Source organism: Antechinus flavipes, chromosome 2 (genome assembly GCF_016432865.1).
Source record: "Antechinus flavipes isolate AdamAnt ecotype Samford, QLD, Australia chromosome 2, AdamAnt_v2, whole genome shotgun sequence".
Lineage (NCBI taxonomy): Eukaryota > Metazoa > Chordata > Mammalia > Dasyuromorphia > Dasyuridae > Antechinus > Antechinus flavipes.
Genome location: NC_067399.1, coordinates 577,382,602 through 577,401,809, shown reverse-complemented (window position 1 = coordinate 577,401,809; position 19,208 = coordinate 577,382,602). Strand labels below are relative to the sequence as shown.

The 19,208-nt window shown below is 33.9% G+C and overlaps 1 protein-coding gene across 4 annotated transcripts in view; it reads right to left on the bottom strand.

The window, feature by feature from the left end:
- Positions 1-19,208, bottom strand: part of HOMER2 (homer scaffold protein 2) — a 153,417-nt gene that overhangs the window by 36,572 nt on the left and 97,637 nt on the right. The gene's annotated exons all lie outside the window — the stretch shown is intronic.

Here is a 19,208-nt window from a genome sequence, read left to right as displayed (position 1 = left end):
AGATATATTTGGTACTAATTTTGAGGGGAGAGATCGGGCTAAAGAACAGTAGACAGTCTAAATTAGGATCTTATAAGTTGATGGTGGAAGAAAATTTTTCTAGTCATATAATATTTTGAAGAATTGCTATTTTATTATGTTTAAAATTATTGTACATTGAAAAAATATTATTAAGTGAGAAAAAACTATAATAATATAAACTAATGCTTATGATGAAGGTGGCTAGCATTGATATAGTGTTTTTAGTCAATAGTCAATAAACATTTACTAAGCTCCTAAAAAAATTGGCTATTTTATTTTCTCCCAGAAGATGCTATCTAGTAAATAGACCTCCCATTCTGTAGCATCAATAAGCCCAGAAATGCCATTCCTTCTCCTGAAAGTATATAAGAAAAAAAGCATGAAAAATATGTATGGATGAGTGTGATTAGAAACATTAAAAAAAAAAAACCCTTAGGAATGTAAACTATTTATTTGGCAAGACAGTTCATAATATCCATTGTTTCTAAACATTTACAGGTTGTTTCCCCTATTAAAATGGGAGCTCCTTGAGGGCAAGAAACTTCTTTTGCCTTTCTTGGCATTCCCCGTTCCACCCCCACAAGTGCCTCAAATATTACTAAATGTTTAATATTTGCCTGTTGACTGACACCAAAGGGAAGGAATAATAGTCATTTGAGCAAGAATCCTAAAAAGCAAAAGTAAAGCACTTAGATTTCTTAAATATGCATGAATTTCACAGAAAAAGTTAATGGTAGAGAAATGAAGGAGAAGGGAGGAGAGGGAGAATGTTCTCTCATAGGAGCTCATGGAGAAAGTAAAGAAAAATATTTACAAACTTGCTTTTTTAGAATCACACATACTAAGTAGTCATGGAAAAATGTGAACTTGACAAGTGTTATTGTGGAAGACTTATTATCATAATATCACATTAATATATTGATAATTATAACAATAGATAAATGATATTTCTGGACAAGGAGGTTCTATGAAAAAAAAAAACTAAAGAGAAAATTGTGAGATTTCAAAGGGTTTTTTCATTGATTCCTGTTCTATGTCAAAACAGGTAAAATCCTCTTGACTGTCTTTTCAGAAGAATTTTTACCAATAACTTATCAGCTTCCATTAATAGATACTTCAAAACCTTCAAATAACCTTTAAATATTTTAAATCCCTTGAAATAATAGGAAGTCAGTCTGTGGTTTCAGATGGTTATAGTCCCTGAATTATAAATTAGATAGTGTAAGGCATATAAAAGTTCTTCAATAAATATTTAAGGAATTAATTTTTTTCTAAGGTTTATGTCTCAATTCTAAGATTCTATGAATGAATTACAATCATACTGCAGTCCCACTTAATCCTCTCAAAGGACAGATAGCCTATGAATATAACTAAGTGGAAAGTTGTGAAAGGCAGTTTCAACAATTTATATCTTTGTTAATGGAGGGTAGGAAGGAGGTAGGAGGATGACTCCTTTTTCTTTCAAAGTATTCCAAAGGCATCAATGAGTCAAACATTATTAAAGGCTTACTATATACTAGGTACTGTGTTAAATTCTAGAATTACAAAGAAAAGGCAAAAATAGCCCCTGTCCTCAAGGAGCTCATATTTTGATCTAAAAACAAGATATGCAGAGTATGTAAAAGATATAAGACCTATTGAAATCAAATAGAATCAATTCTATGAGCAAGAAACTCCTTAGAAATTAAGTTAATCTTAAGCATAGATTTCCTATTAATCAATGAAGACCAAAAATCTCACCAACATTTGTCCTTAGACAATTGGGCCTATGCAAACTTCTATAAGTCACCAGCTCTCTATAAACCTCTGACAATATCCCCATCTTTTTCCTTCAACATTTATTTCCTTGAAGAAAATCCTTCTTCCTTTCTTTCCCCTTTCCACCCAGATATCCAGATCATCCATGAATATAAATGAGTTATCTAAAGATATTTGCAATGAACAAATTTTAGACTGTGTGTATGTGTGAAACTCATTTATTCCCAATTGTGTAAAGAAAAATGGGCACTGAGGGTGAGGAAGATGACTAAAATCACACTGAATGGCACTTATTCTGTTGGTACTGAAGATAAATCTAAGTTCTTTCAAGGTAACTGAGAAAGATGAATGTCCAAAAGAAGAATTTCTCCCAGCCCATTTCTCCCACTTCCCTGGGGAAGTTACCAGAAATGTCTTACAGATGGAGATCTAATTTCCTGATATCAAAAATCTGCCTGGAGTAGAGATGCCAGGCTCTCCTAGTTGCCAGCAGCTTTTTCCTAGGAACTTGGATACAAGTCAAATCAAGTGAAGTCAAGAGGCATTTATTAAATACCTTTTACAGGCTAGGTATTGAGTTATATAATATTCTCCTGTATCTTTCTTTCTCTTCTCTTCCTTGCTTGGGCACAAGTCAACCTCCCTCCCTTTACCTTGATCCAACTTTCCATTACCTCCTACTTGAAGACTCCTAGATGCATATTTTATATTTTCCAACACATCCGAGGCCTCTTTAGTTAATATATAATTACATTGTATACCTTTACCTCCCTTATCTGCTGTTCTGAAAAGTATCCTGTGTTTCTTCTATCATTTCTACCTCTGATAACAGATGTTTCTGACAAAGTAACTAGAAAATGTCTTCTTTGTTGGAAAAAAAAAGTATGACTACACTCTTGAGGAAATACACTAAAGCATATACACATCAATTACTCTAATAATACTAGACTTAAGGCAAGTAAAGCCCCCAGTATGAGTAATTCAGCATTTTCTTGGTCCAGATTTTACTTTATATTCTCAGAAAGCACCTTCAAAGTCACCTAGATCACAAACATATACCAATGATACATCTTGAGAAGGTAGGAAATAGTATATTTTAAGGAGCTTGTAGGGAATATTGGAGGGATAGTTCATAGGAGTTTCTAATAATAAAGCTGTAAAAGATATTAGTCATAAGACCCTAAATAATCACTCTATAAACTTCTAAATTTAAGTGATTTACTCAATGTCCCATAGCTCACACAAGAACTGGAATAATACTAATTCACCTGATAGTGGAAGACTCAGGACTCTTAATTGTTGAATCAGTTTATTTTTTTACTACATGACACTTTTCCAAATAATTATAGCAAATGATCACTTATGAGTTCTAGGAAGGTTAAGAAATGAAACAGAAGAATATAAAAAGAAGGAAAACAAAGTGGGAAAGTAGGAAAGGATAGGAGCATCAAGGAAAGTGTCCAAAAAGACACTATTCAAGTAGCAAATGCCAGCAATATTACCTCCAGTGCCACATTTTGCTTACTCTTGAGAAAAAGTATAGATTTTCATTTTTTAAAGCCTCCAACAACAAAGATCTATGATCTAAGATTCCACATTTATAGGTAGCTTCCAAGACAATAATGGTTAGTAATAAATTTTAAATTCCCTTGTACTGCTATAAAATAAACTAGGATGTTTGGTTTGATTAGCCTTTTTTTTTTTTTAAACCATGCAACTTAATTTGCACAATAGATGAATTCTTTAGAAATGAATTTTATTATCAACATAATTATATTTTAATGTTTTAACTGTCCTAAGTGACCGCTTTCTCTCTTTTAAACTCCTATGAATTTTATTATACTGCTTGGTATTATTTTTGTGTACAGCTAGTTATTATCTGTATTATACAGGTTGTTCAGTAACTAAGGCAAAATCAGGAAATGACAATTATTGATCTTAAAGCTAGAAAGTCTTGACTCAGCTTCTATTAGCTGTGCCATTATGGACAAGTCAATTAGCCTGATATTTTCCTTATCTGTAAAATGGGAATAACTGTATTTGCATTATTAACCTCAAAGAGTTCTGTGTGCTGGTTTAATGAAATAAATATAGAATGAAAGGTGAAACTACATGTATCTGCTATCTTGGATAAATCACTGGAAAAAGGATAAGTACTGGGGAGGAATATCAAGTTTACAAGGGTGTCCAATTGGTTGCCAGCCCAATAATGGGCAAAATGCTCAATTCTGCCAACTTTAGCATGTAGTTTGTCTATATGAAAGCATCAATTATTCCCCAACCAATCTGCTTCCTTTGGAAGACAAGCATGAGTCATACAGTCAATCTAGAGGATGTTTTGCATTTGAATGTGAGAAGCCATCTGGACCAGCCCAAGAACTGAAATTGGATGTTTCAATTGCATGTTCCCAGCCTTTTCTTGCTTTGCTCTCTTCCCAGCAGAAGGGCAAATGAAGAACCTATAAGAAACATCCTTAATTGGGGTTGTTTATTCCTGATAACTTCATTTAGAACAAATTAGAGAAGAATGATTTGGCATGTGAAATCTAAAAGAGTCAAGCTATATCAAGTTATATCTTCATGATCAATTAATCAATAAGCATTTATTAAATACCTGATTACTAGGTTCTAGGCACCATATTAGGAACTCAGAATGCAAAAAAAAAAAAAAAAGAGGATGAGATTGACCAGATCACCTCAAAAATCCTTTTCATTAAAGCTTCATTAAAGCACATGAGCATTATTAAAAATGTTCGTGGCAGCCCTTTTTGTAGTGGCAAGAGAATGGAAACTGAGTGGATGCCCATCAGTTGGAGAATGGCTAAATAAGTTATGGTATATGAATGTTACAGAATATTATTGTTCCATAAGAAACAATCAGCAGGATGATTTCAAAGAGGTCTGGAGAGACTTACATGAACTGATGCTAAGTGAAGTGAGTAGAACCAGGAGATCACTGTACACAGCAAGAAGAAGATTATACAATGATCAATTCTGATGGACGTGGCTCTTTTCAACAATGAGATGATTCAGATCAATTCCATGATGAAGATGAAGAGAGCCATCTACACACACAAACAGAGGACTGTGGAAAGTGAATGGGGATCAGAAAATATCATTTTCACTCTTTTTGATTTTGTTTGCATTTTACTTTCTTATTTTTTTTTCCTTTTTGATTTGATTTTTCTTGGGCAGCAAGATAATTCTATAAATATATATGCATTTATTGGATTTAACATATATTTTTACCCATGCTTAACATATATTGGATTACTTACTATCTAGGGAAGAGGGTTGGGGGAAAAGAGGGGAAATTGGAACAAAAAGTTTTGCAAGGGTTAATGTTGAAAAATTATCCATGCATATCTTTTGAAAATTAAAAACCTTTAATAAAAACAAAATTTTAAAAAAATCCTTTACATTTCTAAATCTACAATTCTATGGTATCAGTTCTTTTTATCTATTTTGGTTTTTTACACCAACAATTTATTTAAATGTGTTGCCCTAATTGGGTGCCTTCAAGTCTTCTGTTATTGTTTATCATAATTTGATACTATGTTTTTTTTCCTCTTGCTCAATAATATGATTATGCCCAGAGAGCCAGCTTTGAACTAACTCCCATATTGCCAACCAGTCATTTCCTAATGTTAGAAAAAAAATCAAGAATGTTCTGAGTCATTTAGCTTTCTTTTTTTCTTCTGGTTTCTCTCATTGTAAGGACAGCAAGATCAATAGGTTTTTCTCATGTGAGAAATCACATTTAAACAATCACTGGTTAAATTAAGACCAAAACTGCAGCATCTGCCTTAGAACTTAAAAAGGACTTTTTGTAAAAATTAAACTGCTGGTTCCACTGCTAGGATAATACACTACATATATCAAACAGAGAATCAAAGGCCTGATATGTACAAAAATATTTATAGCAGGACTTTTTTATTATAGCAAAGAACTGAAAACAAAGTGTGACTGGGGATTGGCTAAATAAATTATCACATGACTACAATGTAATAGTAGTGCACTATAAGAAAAATGATGGTTCAGAGAAAATTAGGAAGATATATGTAGTGATTCACAATTAAATAAACAGAATCAATAGAATTATTTGCATGAAGTCAATTACATGAAGGAATGCATTTATCAATCATGAAGTCAGAATCCTGGTGAGGAAGTATTTTTCTAACTACTTGCTAGAGAAGTGATACACTAAAGACATAGAACAAGCTATATGTTTACAGTCATGATAATGTGTTAATGTATTGGTTTATTTTACCTGACTACACTTACTCATATAGGAGAGCCTCTGGGGAGCAGAGTTGACAAATAGTGATATTGATTTATTTTTTTAAAATTAAATCAAAGTTAAGACCATCATAAAACATCTTAAAAATATATAGAAAAGAATGCAAGTACAGAAAGGGATAAAGGAAAGCAAAGAAGTTTTGTTTTGTTTTGCTTTTTTTTTTAAACAGGATTTTTTTAACAGGATAGTATCCTGTTAAATTTATTATATACTTGAAAAACAAAGTTCATAACATTGTATACAGTCTTCTCTGTTCTTTGCATACCAAAAATCATATGCTAATACTTAAATTCATCATAAAAAATAAAATTTAAAAAACTGATCATATACCAGCCAGTGATTAAAAAGCAAGGGGCCTTCGTTTATTTAGTAGATTTTAGTTCAATTAAGGGAAAGGTACATGGCTTAGTTTATCAGACCCCAAATTGGAACTATTAAGGGGATGACATGAAAGAAAAAAAGAACATCAAGGCAGCAAAAGCTGCTTTTAAACTAGAAAAGTCCTTCTCTCCGTGTAGCATCCCCTCCCCAAAACAACTTGGAGCAGCCATTGGTAACTCCAAAGTGGAACCAGAACAGGAAAGAGAAGATGTAGCCATGGGCATAATGATCTTTGGGCTACAAAAGGCGTCCACAATGATTCTGAAGGGTGCCATTTCCTAAACTTTGTATATAGTTACCCCAAACTGTGGTCACTACATTCATCTTCCTTGGGTGGACTCACAGTTCCATCATTATTCCATAAATCACAGCAGCTCAGAGACTCATATAAAGTGGCTAAATGGCCAGGAATCTGAGAGTCTCTAACATGAAAAGTCAGGGTAGAGGAAGGGTACCACAAAGGAGAAAAAGAATATCTGAAGTATAGATGGCCTAGACAGGAAAGAATATCTAGTCAGAAAACCTACCTGGTCTATTGTAGGAATATTTTAGATTTTTCTTCGGTTCAAAGATTGCTATGGCTACAGAACTTATATGACCACTTAGGTAGGATGATATTTGGATAACAGACATGAAGTATTGCTGGGACCACACCTGAAATATAACATGTTAGAGCTTTCTAGAGTTTATACTCCATTGGCAAAGCCTTAATGCAGGGCCACCACGTGTGTGAAACTTTTGGAGGAATACAAAATTTAATGAAGTCAAATTTATTTGACTTCCTACATTTAGATTTTTTAAAAATAATCTTTATAAATATAGGATGGTGGATATGTAGCTAGAAAAATTTAATATGAAAAATATCTAGGTCCTTTGCTTCACATATATTCAAGCAGATTAAAGACAGAATGATGGCTTGTGTGGACATGTGTATATATGTATGTATACATACACAAAAACACGGTTATATCACATCATTTTTGCAGCATCTAAAAACTAGAAACAAATACCCATCTATGAAAATGTCTCCAACTACAACAAATTGTAGTAAATGAATATAAAGGAACATTGAAATATCATAATAGCAAATATAAAGAATTTAGCATGGAAAAATTCATGTGAAATTATACAAAGTGAAATAGAATTAAGGAAAAATTATGTATGACTATCATAATATAAATAGAAAGAACAAAAAAAAATTCTTGAAACAGAACCCTGTATAATTATAAAGACCAAATTTGACTCCAGGGAAGAATTAAGAACATTGACCTCCATTTCCTATTTGCAAATGGGCATGAAACATTGTTATTTTCATCTCTTACAAGATCATATTGAACATATTGTCAGACGCAAGTGGTACATCAATTTTGCTGAACTGCTCCTATTTAAAAAGTATAAAAAATATTTTAAACCCATTTAAAAAGTAATCTTTCTCACAAAGGACAGGTATATGGGAAATCAAAGGAGAGGATATATTCAGAAATGTGGTTGATATAAAAACAAGAGACATCAATACAAAACCTTTGTGTTTTTTTTTTTGTTTGTTTTTTTTTAAGAAAGACTTGAAAATAATACTGGACAGCAAATACATTATGAATCAACAGTGTTAAATCACTATAAAAACAAATAAAAAAGCTATTCACCTTAACCATATACTTTATAAAAAGAAGTGTGATACTCAAAATGAGGGACATTTTCTCTGGTCACATCCTATCTGGAATAGTTAATTCTGGATGCTGTAAGGAAGTCACTGATGATCCTGGGAAGGTCCAGGAGAAGGCACAGGAAAGAGTAGAAAATGGACATCAAGACATAAAAGAGATAGTTGAAGAAACCAGTAATCTTTAACATGAAGAACTAGTTTATCAGAATAAATAAATGTTATCTTCCAGAATTAAAAGATGATATCTACACATATAGGAAATATTTATTTTACCGTGCTATCTCTGGAGGAAAGAACTAAGATCAACAGGAAGAAAGTGGATAGTAACAGAATTCAGTTCAACATGAGGCCAAGTTTTCTAAAAGAAAAATTAAGAGTTTTCTAAGAGCACATATTGTAAAGAAGACTACTGCCCAGATAGGTATTGAACTTGATGACTTCCGATTTTCCTTCTAAATTTCAGATTTTTAGATTTTCTTCTGGACTAGTAAAGATCTGTGGAATTTAATAAACATAATTTTTAAAATAAGTTTTGAGATTTCATTGATATAAGCAATCCCCAGTAAAGTCTTTGTATCAATATAAATCTCCCACCCTCCTGCCTTACAGTTGCAGGGAGTTGTCTGGGGACAACGACAGGAAAGATAAATTTTCTGCTCTGATCTCAGAATCTGGATGTATCAAAGATGATGAGCTGCACATTGCCTCTCATTGCACAATCAACAGACCACCTACCCTTTCCTCTATTTCCCCCCTCTAAACTCCAGAGTGGTTTTGTGGTCTTTTTCATTCCACTTTCAGTACCATAGTGACTAAGCAATCAAAAGAAAAATGAGACAAATAAATTTTTAGATTTACGTGAACAAAACTGGTATTTTAAAGAATTCACTGGAAACATAAGCACACCAACACTGAGATGACCATATCACTGAAATTAGGAAGGTACATTTAAGTGAGAAAATCTAACTAAAAAATGACTGCTGAGCTGACAAACTGAAATTTGTCAACAAATCTGGTATCAATGAAAAAGCACTAAGCAATTCTCAAGCAATTTACAAAATGGTTCATGATAGATAAGGCGATACATATGTTTTCACTCATTTTCAGAGTAAATACAAAGCTGAATATTGAAGAAATATCTAAAAACCAAAGAAAATAAGGGGAAGCTATTGAGAAGGAAATGATATGAGCCATTTACTTAAAGCTTAACTATATAGATCCCTCATCACCTAGAATGTTTTGAACACAGCTGGCACTTAAAAATTTGCCAAACACAGCAAGAGTTTTACAATTTACTTAATCCTTTCTTAATAACAACTCTGAGATAAGTGAGAGTGGTATACTATCTATCCTTACCTACTTCACAGATATCTGTTGGGCAAAGAAGAACTTTGTAGAAGTAGCTTAGTGGCATGGTATCAAGAGCACTAGAATTGAATTCAGGAAGATCTTAGCTGCAATCTTGTCTTTTAGACACTAAGGAGTTGGGCAAGTCCAGTAAAGTTATTTAATCTCCGCCTCAGTTTCATCATCTGTAAAATGGCAATAATAAAAGTATCTACTTCTAGAGTTGCAGTGAAGATCAAATAAGATAATATTTGTAAAATATTTTGCTTATTATTTAATTGTGAGCCATAATAATCATTATTACCATCATACAGATGAAATGATGAGGCAGAAAATACAGTTGATTTGCTCATGTTCACTGAGATAGGAGGTTATCAATGCTAGGATTTTCTCACTCGAAATGTACCATCCTTTTTACCATCCTACATGCCACAGAGAAGTTATAAGCAGAGGGAAAATAAATTCACTAGACATTAGATGCTCCTAATAAAAAACATCTAGTCTTTCCTATTTTTGCATATTTATTTATTTTTCAAAAAAATTTTTTATTTACAAGATATATATGCATGGGTAATTTTTCAGCACTGATCCTTGCAAAACTTCTGTTCCAACTTTTCCCCTTCTGCCCCCAACCTCCTCCCCTAGATGGCAGATAGAACAACACATGTTCAATATGTTAAAGTATATGCTAAACACAATATACGTATACATATCCATACAGTTATTTTGCTGCACAAGAAAAATTGGACTTAGAAATAAGGTAAAAATAACCTGAGAAGGAAAACAAAAATGCAAGCGGAGAAAACAGAAGGAGTGGAAATGCTGTGTTGTAGTTCACACTCCTTTCCCAAAATTCTTTCGCTGGGTGTAGCTGGTTCTCTTCATTATTGAATAATTGGAACTGATTTGGTTTATCTCATTGTTGAAGAGAGCTACATCCATCAGAATTGATCATCATGTAGTATTGTTGTTGAAGTGTATAATGATTTCCTAGTTCTGGTCATTTCACTCAGCATCAATTCATGTAAGTCTCTCTAGGCCTTTCTGAAATCATCCTGCTGGTCATTTCTTATAAAACAATAATATTCCATAACATTCATATACCACAACTTATTCAGCCATTCTCCAATGGATGGGCATCAATTCATTTTCCAGTTTCTAGCCACTACAAAGAGGGCTGCCACAAACACTTTTGCACATACAGGTCCCTTTCCCTTCATTATGGATTAAAGGGTTATATATTTATTTTTTTAGACCAGACCTCTGAGTTCATTGCAGAATGGGGTAATTGCCTTCCCTCCCTTCCTCTATACACATTAATACAGCATACATGAAATTGAACTGAGCACCTTGAATTCAATGGTCAATAAAAGAATTTCTTCAACACCACAAAAGTCAAGTTCTTTAGTGCTGAAACATATATAACATTCAACTGGTCAGCAGAGCTCACCTCAACTCTACTTAATTTCTGATGGAAAATTCTCTAGCCAGACAAGATGGACTGGGGGACATCACTGGTTGTCACCATTATAATTAGCACAAAGAATTTATATTGAAAAACCTCACTCTACCAAAGAGAATCTGCCTTGATTGGAAACTTAGATCTTTGTGTTAAAGAGCTAACTAGAGAAATCAAGTGACAGACTTATCTAGGATTATGAATCCAATGTTTCAGTGGGAGCACTTGAACCCAAGTCATCCTGACTTAAGAAGCAGCTTTAAGTTCTAAATTAAAGTTTATTGAGCTTAAATTTTTGATTCTGGTGCTGAACTGAAGGGGGACATTTTTCCTGATATTTTTTATCAGTATTATAAAAATGCTTCTATCATTATAATATCTGGAGTGTTAAAAAGAAAAACATAGTTAATATGGTAAATGGCAGGACATAGAGAGAGACATGATGGATATTAGTAAAAATAACTTGTACACAAATAGCAACATAAAATATGCTATCTAGCAAATGTAAATTCAGAAAATAAAAAGAATGGACTTTTCATCTAGTGAAAAAAATGTAAAATATTGGATTACTTGCTGTCTAGAGGATGGAGGGGGGAGAAGGCGGGGAAAAAAATTTGTAACAAGATTTTGCTAGGATGAAAGTTGAAAATTATCTTGGCATATATTTTGAAAATAAAAGGCTATTATTAAAAAAAGAAAAAAAGAAGAAAAAAAACAGAAATATGAGATGGACAATCCTAGATATTAAAAGACATCCAACGGAGTATCCAATACCCTGTGTAGATACTCTTTGAAGGGTTTATTGAAGGCCTACAAATACGGAGATGATAGCTTCAATGAAGAATAGTTAAAAGTCAGGCTTAATCATAATAACCATAGTGGAGCGTCTTCTCTCATCAAGTTATTTGCAGTACATGAAGAAACAGGCTCTTCAAGGCATTGTGCTTCACATAAACTGTGCTATATAAAGAGTTCTTTATAATTCATTGTACTATATAAATAGTTCCTATACAATCTGGAAAAAAAAGAAATCACCTCTCATAGCAAATTATGGGGTAATTTACACCAGATTTACAGCCAGGAGTTTCACTTTACAGGTTCAGATTATGTCATCATTACCAGTGAATTCTGTAAAATGTATAAATAAAAGGATAGAGATTACAGGGAAAAAAAAAAGACAAAATGCAAAGAAGTTTTTGAGAAATTTTAGGCTTTTAAATAGGAAGTATTTCTCCTCCGAGCAGGGATATTAAAGTGACTATCTTCAGGCTAAATCTTGACTCTGCAGGTGCTATTACCTTCATCAACAAAGACACAATTTGAAGAAAAGGCTGTGAGAATTTTTAGGGTTTTATTAGCCTGTGGCAGAATCAATCTGGAGCCAAATTCCAACTGGGAATTGCCTATAACATCCACTCTGGAAGTATCCTAAATTATATAGTAGCATCAGTGCTCTGAAAACCTGCAGCACTAAGGAGACTCCCACTCATAAAACAACTTAATGAAAGGGGGGAAAGCAGCTCATTTTCATCTCAAAGACATCAATAAAATACCAAAAGAGGATACCTGTAAACTTAAATGATCACGGTCACAGCCAGAACAAATTCATTAATCCATCAAACAAAAATTGTCTAAACTAGGACTAAAGGAAATTACAAGAGAATTTAAATTCTTAAGTAAACTGAGTATCCTTTTAAATGATATAATTCACAAGCCTATAGCCAAAGAATTTAGAAAGACACATAATGAATAAATTTGAGCAGTGTGATCTGAGTGATTCAGGGCCAACCTTCACTTCGAAATATTTTTCTTATTATCCTTGATGACTGAAGTTCCACCAAAAGAACACCCTTCTTCGATTTTCAGGCACCAGTCTTCTGTCAAAATGGCAGTTTACTTGCCATTGAAATGAGGGAAAATAAGACACTCAAAAAAATACAATTGCTTCTATAATATTAGGCAGTATTAGGTATCCAGAGTATTATACAAATAATGAGTTGCTACCAGAGAATGGGTGAGTAGAGTATATCCTATATAAGACCTAATAGAAAGAGAGGAGATTTGATGTGGGCCTCAAAGGCCAGACCAATTTAGATAAGCTGTCATGTAAGGGGAAAATCATTCTAATACTAAAAAAAAAAAAAAAAAAGATTGCAGATGGGAATGGATATTCAGGACACAGTGAGGGGACCAATGTAGCTTCAATGGAGCAATCACAGACTGCTAGAACTGATAAGGATTTCAGAAACAGTATGATGTTGCCATTTTATAGGCTTAGGAAATTGAACCTTCTGAGGTGAAGTGACTTGCCTTAGGTCATACAACTAGTATATGGAAGAAATAGAACTCAAAATCAGGTCTTCCGATTCCAAAGCCTAAAACCAACACTTCTTCCACACTATTGTTCATGTTGGGAAGAAAGAAATATGGTTGGAAAAGTGAGTTGGTAATTGATTGTAGAGGGCCTTGAATGCTAAGGTAACGAGCTAGGATTTCATTCTGTAAACAGTACAAAAGCATTAAATGAAAATTATAATCCAAGAAGCTTTTTTAAGGAGTTTGGCAATAGAGATGGATAGGAGAATGATTAGGCTTAAAGTCAGAATAGCTAGGATGAAATTTGCCTCAGATACTTATTAGCTATGTGAACAAGACAAGTAGTTTCAACTCTTAAGAGCTTCAGTTTTCTATTCTATAAATTGGGAACCGTCCTATTTATATAATTCACCTCCCATGATATTCGTGAGGAACGTATTGGCCAAACCTTAAAGTGCTCTGTAAAAGTGAGTTGCTATTTTTTGGAAAAAGACAATAGTTGGAGCAAGAAATATGTTCATATTATATAGATTAAACATGAAGAGAACCTGATGGAGGGGTCAACGATCTGGAATTGGACAAGACAGGCTGACGCCTTCCTTTCCATATATAGGTGACCCTCTCTATCCAAGTGCCTGGAGAACATTTCCATTTGGATGTCCAACTCTTACCTGAAATTCAACACCGCACAAAGCTGAATTCATTCCCCTATGCTGATCTTGGCAGTACATGACCTAAGTATGAATGTTGGCTCTGTCTCTTCCTACGTGGTGTAACTGAACTGGCCTCTCTGGGCCAGATTGCTCATTTGTAAAAAGAAAGGGCTGGATTAAGTGACCTTTAAGGTCTCTTCCAGGCCCACATCTATGTTCTCTAGAATTAGATCCCCTCACCCCCTTTCCTATTTCCATTATGGAAACCACCACATTTCTATATTTCTTGATAATAACCTATAGAGAGAGTCAGCCCCAAATAACCTTGTGGTGGTTTGTCTCTGATACTTTCCTAGTTCACATGAGCATCTTTCTCTCCTATTCTAGTACTCTTTATCTTCAGGCTGTTCCCTAGCTACTTAGGAATCCCCAATCTGAGTCCCTATATGTCTCTATTACATCCTATCCCTAAACAAAATTCCAATTGCAGCTATCTGTCACTTTAGAAAAGTCTTGACAAATGCACACTTAGCTATTAATAGCTTATAAGGTTTAATGTATCACATCTCCTAGGAGTATTTGCATATTAATTAGAGACAATATTGAAAGAAAGAAATCCTAATAGTAGAATTTCAAGCTTCAGAAGTGTTTTGGTTGGGATTTTTCCCGAGTCCCTCAAATAACATTATTCAAAGGAATTTGGCTTCTTGTATTAGGCATACCTTCCTATCTCATTGACTCAAATATTTTGCATTAAGTCATTTGAACATTTCACACTTGAGTGAAATAATCAAAGGAATATTTGAAGTCAGACACGTCTCTGGCACACAGTAGGTCTGGGCCTGAATGAGTTGCCTTTTTTAATCTGGTCTTTACTTTTCTTAACATTGAAATGGGAATAATAATACTTTTAACCCCTAACTTCACAAATTTGTCATGAGGATCAAATTAAATAAACAAATAAATACATATACATATATACATATATGTATGAAAGGGGTATGAAATGGTGAAGCCAAAATACTATATAAATATGACTTTTTTTGAATTCTATTTTTTTCCTCCTATTTTTAGCTTGGTCTCTGAAACCTGGGAGGAGATCACTTACAGCCAAGAAGCTGTTAAAAGGAGGACACATTGTTCAATGAAACAACTATTTAAGTTATTAGGTATTTTGTTTTTCCCTGCTGCATTGCCAGAGGTATCTGGCGTTTGAAAATGCCTACATAACTGCTAAAAAAGTCTGCAAGTTAATGCTGCAGCTATTCTAATGGTCAGTGGCCATGGCAGCTGAAGAGTTATTTATAAAGTCAACTGCTTTGTTCACTGCTGCATTTGTTCATCCAGGGAGCTGGTTCTGGTGTGAGAGTTCAGTGATTTTTTTTTTTTTTTTAAGCTATCACCTCTTCAGTGTCTCATCTTGTTGGGTCATAACATGAAGGATGTGTTTTAATAACCAACAAGAAAAAATGTTCTCAGCACAGTAATGATTCTGAGCCATAAATGATATAAGTGATATGTGAAGCAACAGAATACAAAATATGTCTATAAAGCAGAGAGACAGATTTCTTTTTTAATCCCAGAATTTATATATCCAAATGAGAGCTCTTCTTCAAAGTGCTCACTTTAGGAAGATATAGAGCTCAATGGTCCAAAAATAGGCTGCCATTTCCCCACCTTCCCATCCCAGCAAAATGAGATTTATTCAAAAAGAATCTCATTCTGCTATTTATTATATTACCTGTGCCACCCAAGATAGGCACTTAATCTCTCTAAGCTCCATTGGTAAGGCTATAAATTTAGGTAGATTTAGATGATCTGAGGTTTCCTTGAGTTCTAAATCCTATGATATTATGAACATATGTAAAATAAATACTGAAACATAACCCAATCAATACCCCCGCCTTCATATAATCATTCCTATTTTTCCCAGTCCCCTGACATACATACTCCTTACTTGGCTGTACCTCCACTGTTTATAGCTTTAGTTCTTCATCTCACCACCACGCCCTAGACTACTCTAAGCCCTGATTTTTCTCTGGGTTTATCATGCCAATCCACCATGCCCAAATTTGGAATATAATCAGAGGCTGCTTTTTCTCCTTTGATTGACAAGCCCCAAGATAGAATTCTGGGAAAAAAAAACACAAAGCTATGCACATTTACTCCAAATCTATACTGCTCTGCTTCACCTGAGCCCTCCCCATTGTTAACAGCCCTTCTGGTCATCCATTGGTTTTTTGTTTTGTTTTTTTGGTTTGTCTACAAAACTTAGAAGCTCCCATTTACACTGACAGAGGCTCACACTCTTGGAAGTAACGCTAACCTTTACTGAAGGTCATCTAATACAACCTACTATCTAATAGAAATGGGTGTGGGGAAAGGCTAAAGGGGAAAGGTCGTAACAGCCCAGACATGAAGTGGCAGGGGACAGAATAAGGGTGTAGCAATGGCAATAATAAGGATAGGACAAATCAAGGAAATTTAGTGATGAAAAAACATTAATATTTGATGATGGTTGCATATTAAAGGTATTAATGAGGATTTCTACCAAATTTTAATACTAATGTTGCAGAAATTGCTAAGCACTAGAAACACAAAGTTGTTTTTTTTTTTTTTTTTTTTTTTTAAATATCACCTTGCCTTCAAGTTGTTCACACTCCAATAAGGGAAGACAACTCTTTCAGAGCAGAGATATCCAGGGTAGTGTTTTGTTCTAAAACTTATAATCAAATAGAGAGCTCAGTGCTCAGTGGATAGAGCATCTGACCTGGAATCAGTTAGATCCAAGTTCAAATCCAGCCTCAGATACTCACTAGTTATGTGACCCTGGTCAAGTCACTTAACCTTCTTCATTTTAATACCTCACCTATAAAATGAGCTGGAGAAGGAAATATGAAATTATTTCAGTATCTTTATCTAAAAAGGAGTCACAAAGAATCATATGCAAATCACTAAAAAACCAATAAAAATTAGGTTAGAAGGCTGAATGGCCCATAAAACAGAAGCATAATTTGATTATTAAGATCATCCAGTAGATTCAGTGGGATTGGGTTGGATTCAAGAATGAAAGCTCTGAAAATTAGTGGATAATCTTCAAGTACTGAAATGTGGATTCAAAAAGGCTTAGATATTTTCAAGCGATAGCAAAACACCCACATGGAAATACCCAATGGAGAATCAGAATTTATTAAACAAGAGGTACAGATGGGGAAATCATCATCAAAGTACTCCCTGAAGTCAGAGTAGAAAAGCTTACAGAGGAAGAGGCTCTAGAAAGAAAAAAAAAAAAAAAAACAACATTAGGGGTTTTTAGTAAGTTGCCTCTTGTATTATATGCATATATAATATGTAATAATACATGTTCATTTCCAAAAGCATATACAATACAGCTTTGGAAAACTCCTTTTTTACCTAGGATATCTTGTTTTTAAGTTTTAGATTTAGAAACATACCTTGCATTCTAAGTTGCCAATAAAATGGACATTTGAATTGCTGTAGTGAAATTTTTTTTTAAATAGGAATTTCAATTCCAGTGGTAACCTTTAAGCATTTAGTAATGTATGGAAACTGCTACTTTTATAGGAAGGTTTCTCTTTAAGTAGGTTTGTCAAATGTCATATCTATTTTTTTAAAGTCCATTTACTATCAGTGGCTGCAGCAAAACAGAGTAAATGGGGGGCAAAAAAGTCTAATTTATTCTGGAATTGATGCATAGATTCCAACTTAGTAAACTAGCAACTTCCTTATTGTCACTTGTTTTCTATATAGTCATACAGAAACACCATGAATTCTATGGGTAAATCGGATCTCGCTTTCTTACTGCTTGGTTTCCAAAAAGTTCCTTGAGAACAAAGGGATGGTGTTTCTTATATTATGGATTTGCTCTGATTTACAGACTCTCAAACCAGTGATTGTTTCATTAAATGGTTGCAGCAGAATAAGTCTCTTCTGATGCTGTTAGAAACTTCATCATCCTAGAACTTTGGAGCATTAAAATTCATTTTGCACTCCCTTGCACCTTTTGGGTTAAGTCTATAGTCTGATTTGTTATATTTCAAGGGGAAAAGTAACTGCTTCACTAAAATACTTTATTAAAATTTTAACTGTAAGCATACTTCAGATATTACTATTAATCATACAAACCCATCTGAGTTTACGTGCATGTCATTTTGTAAAGGAGAATGTAGCAAAGGGGTAAAGCTGCTTTCAACAAAACTGGGGATTAGTTTATTTAATATCTTGAACAAAGAATTATTTAAGTGCTTCCTGCTACTTGCATGGGCTGTTAAGTAACTTATTTTCATGGAGTGTCACAGAAAATTCATTGTTACACCACTTGGATTGAAGTATGCAGTAGCATCAGCTAAAATTACCCTTGTATGATTTAGATGTGTGTGAAATATCTACAACTATTAGTGAAAGTTATTTACCATAATGGAAAAAAGCAGTATTATTGCATCTTGGCACAAAAGTTAATAAATGTATATAACTGCACCATGAGGGATGTCTATACTTTTAGGGAATTGGGAGAAAACCCAGAAAGAAATAGGGGATTGGGAGGTAGAAAGAAAACTAAAATGATTTGTAATCACAAAGTAGCTTCTTTCTAGGAAGGGGCTGGTCAACAGCGTCAACCACAAAGATGTTAAGACAAATAAAAGTTTAAAAAAGCCACTGGATTTGGGAAGAATTAAGTCTGGTAAATTTAGAAAAAGCAATTTAAAGTAAAGAGAAAAATCAGGTCAAAAGAGATTACGGAAGTTAATAGCATAATATGAATATATATAAAAAATTATTAACCACCTACTATGCTCTAGGCATTGTTCTACACATTGACACAAATATAAACAAGAAAGAAAACTCCTTACACTAATTTACATTTTTATAGGTAGATATAGCACAAAGAGGAGCTAGAAATCAGGGAGGGGTGTCATGGTTTGGAAATGGCTATAAGTGTCATGGTCCTAGTCCTGGGCAACATAGGTTGAAAACCTCCCAATGAAAGCCCAGGATCAGGGGCAGGATCTCAATTTTGGTTGGAAAGAGATGTGAGAAATGGGCCAGAGTAGAGACAGTTATCTGACAAAAATGTTAATGTGAGGTTGCATCCATAATGTACACAACACAAAGTATCACAGTGGACTCAGCATTGATCTGTCATTGAGCAAAATGATCACATTATATTTGTTCTGTTCTAGGTATATCTGAAGTAGAGTCCTGAGAAACTAAAGGATGTTTAGAAGAAATTTGTGAGGGATTCAGGACCCTCTTAAGTGAGGGATAATTGAGGAAACTGCTGATGAGAAC